The sequence below is a fragment of the Mus caroli genome, chromosome 9 (assembly GCF_900094665.2).
Source record: "Mus caroli chromosome 9, CAROLI_EIJ_v1.1, whole genome shotgun sequence".
In the NCBI taxonomy this organism is placed as follows: domain Eukaryota; kingdom Metazoa; phylum Chordata; class Mammalia; order Rodentia; family Muridae; genus Mus; species Mus caroli.
In genome coordinates, this window is record NC_034578.1 from 96,748,802 (window position 1) to 96,751,985 (window position 3,184).

A 3,184-nucleotide genomic window follows, 5' to 3' on the forward strand; every position below is an offset into this window, starting at 1 on the left:
CTCTGTTTACCTCTAGACATGAGTGCAAAGCTCGAGGGCTGACGGTGGCAGCAGGGCTGAGGGCCCGGTGCTCCCTTCCCAGGCTGGTGGCAGGCGAGTGTGGTCCGGAGCTAAGTGAGGGAGGCCAGGCAATTCCAACCTCATCTGATGGCTTCTGGCCACAGCAAGTGTTTGGATGGTGATGGGCTACAAGGGAGTTGAGGAGGGAAAGCAGCACCCCTTGATAAAGGTGGGGAGACGGGAGGCCTTGACTTCCTCACCCATGGCCAATTTCAGAGGAAGGGTGGGTTACAATCTAAGCTTGGGCCAAGGGTGAGAGTGGAGGAGTGGGGACCATGGCTTGGATGGGGCATCACTTAAGACTTAAGAAAGCAGGGGTTCAGCCAAAGCGCCCTAAGCCCAGCAGTAGTCAGTCCCACAGCTGCTACCCGGAGCCTTCCCATCTATTCTAAGGGCCACCACACATGTGTGGCAGACGGCGGAGCAGGCAAAGGCAGATCCAGACCAAGTGCCAGCAGCAGGAGATTGTGTGACGGGTCTGTTCCCAGAATTTCAACCAGGCAGACAGCGGTTACACTAGACAGATGATGTTACACAGCACAACTGAGGTACTTCAAATGGACAAGAAGTTAGTATCAGAGCAGTGCCTCAGGATGAAGCCTGAGTGGGGCTTCCACTCCAGTATACTCTGAGCTCTACAGATGTATCTAGAAAATTCACTACAGTGGAAAATGAAGACTTGGGTCGGATGGGGAGGGAAAGTCGGGTCCTTGGTGACTAATTGCTGTAACACTGTCCTGGCAGCGGTGGCAGCTTCATGTTGTCTTTTGACATCAGTTGCCGCAGTTCCTTCGGGATGACTTTGATGCTGTGGGAATTCTGCCATTTTGCCAGCACTGCCGTGGCTCTTGGATCCACCACTCCATTCGAACTGCTCATGACACTCATACTGACTCTTGTTACCAATCTTACAGATGGGGGTGCTTCTGGGTACTTCGCCCACATTCTGTTCGTGGAAGCCCAATTATCATGCCTGTCCATCTTGTGTCATTTCCTCGTCGTCATCCTCCAGACTCCAGCTAACTGTGCCATCGCCTATTCCTTTCTGGCCTTCTTCCAGCTCTTCCAACAGTCAGAAATTTGGAGGAACTTTTACTCCTGAACCTATGGTGGCTGCCATCTTGTGTCACTGTCGCTCCAAGGCTGGCCCCTTCTTCACCCCTCTTAGAGGTGTTCTTACTTTCCAAGTCTCTCTTTCCAATTCTACTGGTATCAATAATGACTGGCCAGGAACAGGATGGAACTAGTGAGATGTTGGGTATGTAACATTTACGGAAGCACCAATTTCTAGGATCTATTCATCTGCTGGGGCAGCCCCAAGAAGTACTTCCTTCATTATTGTGCTCTGAGATCCCACTAGCCTCATCCTGGCCCTTGCCCTGATGTTTACAAAGAAACCTTTTAGTTTATTAACCAGTTAGCCGTAGTGTCAAGCACACGACCTGTTCCCTACTTTTCGCCATGCCCATGCAACAAAATCTGCTTTCAGAGAAAGCAAATGGCATGGAGAGGAGCCATATTCTGGAGAGCCCTGCCAGCGAAGCAATTAAAACCAGTGAGGAAATGGGGATGGACATTATAGAGTTTTGCTTCATCATTAACTCAACAAGCCATTGGAATGTCATTTATTGGGGGGCTACCTGGGTCCATCCAGACTCTGTTTAACCTTCCCTTCATGTTTCTAGTGTTCTTGGGTATAGCATTTGAAAAATGTACCCGTTGTTCTCTACCTTTTGCTGTGCCTCCTCTATACATATTACAAAAATTTAACAGAACAAATAATTGCCGTGCCAGAAATGCTTTGGACAATCAGGTAATGGCTTATTTTTAAGGCTGGGTTAACAATTTCCATTTTCAAAATGAATTCAAATTGACTGAGTGATTTTAAATTAGCTCTTTAGTTTTTTTTTTTTACCCTAAGCCACCCATAATGCCACTATTAATTTCAATTATTTAGAGGCAACATTAGTACATGTGAAACAAGAAGCACGATAAAGACAAGAGAGGAATAAATTACTCGCTGCAGGACAGAGTGACATTTTGACTGACACAGAGCCTTTTTTTCCCCTTTCACACACTTTGTGCTTTGACATTTCACTTGGCACAAACATTTTACAAATTCCTGACCTAATCTGAGGTACTGCTGTTTAGCGATCGCTGACATGACATGTTTTAACCTCAAGCTTGCTAGATTCCAAATGTTACCTTTTCTTTTTCATTAAGGTTGGATGACCTCCAAAAACCAGTCCAAGCAAAGGCCCAGGAACCCGTGAGGTTCAGTGTGCTTGCTGTTTGCCCAGGGTGAAGAAGGGGCAGTTTGAAATCGGAGTTGGGGCGAGGTAGGGGGTTGAGATTTTTATTTATTTATTTATTTTTTAAAAGGATATTGTGTAATGAAAGAAGACAGAGCTATGGGGAACCCTGTTATCTTGAAAGAGACAATAGCCCCAAGCATAAAATACTGAACAAATCTAACAAGAACTAAATAGAGCTTATAGTGTTGTATAAATAGTAGATGGGGCTGGAGAGATGGCACAGAGGTTAAGAGCACTTGCTGTTCTTGAAGAAGATCTAGGTTTGCTTGCAGCACCACACTGTGGCTCACAACTACCTGTAGATCCAGTTCCAGAGGATCTATCTCCCCCCCTGGCCTCCACAGGCACCAGGCATGCACATATATTCGGTAAAAAAAATCCTCACATATCTAACATAAATAAGTCTTTAAAAATAATAATCTAGGGACAGAAAAGATTTAAATAGCAGAGAAATACATCAACTTCTTAAAAAGGAAGAATATGTTGTGTAAAGATGTTATTTCTCAAATTACTTTGTGAAAACTTTGTCTCCAGGTCTCTGTGCCTGGAAGGGGTCACATTCTTATTAATACATATGCTTTGTTACATATTCTTATTAATACATATGCTTTGCTAGTTTCTTTGCTTTATTGACATATGCTTTCTAGGTTGTTATTCAAGAATGTGTCAGCTAACATTGCTCTGCTATGATATTAAAAAAAGTATGTGTGTATGTTTGTGTGAGTCTACATGTATGTGAGTGTGCATGTGTGTGAAGGCCAGCGGACTTCAGACGTCCACCTCCTTTGTCACAGAGTCTGTTATATATA

The 3,184-nt window shown here is 44.7% G+C and overlaps 1 pseudogene; it reads right to left on the minus strand.

Annotated features, from left to right (window-relative positions):
• Positions 1–777: 777 nt before the first annotated feature.
• On the minus strand, positions 778–1,180 carry LOC110302487 (annotated as a pseudogene).
• Positions 1,181–3,184: the final 2,004 nt, after the last annotated feature.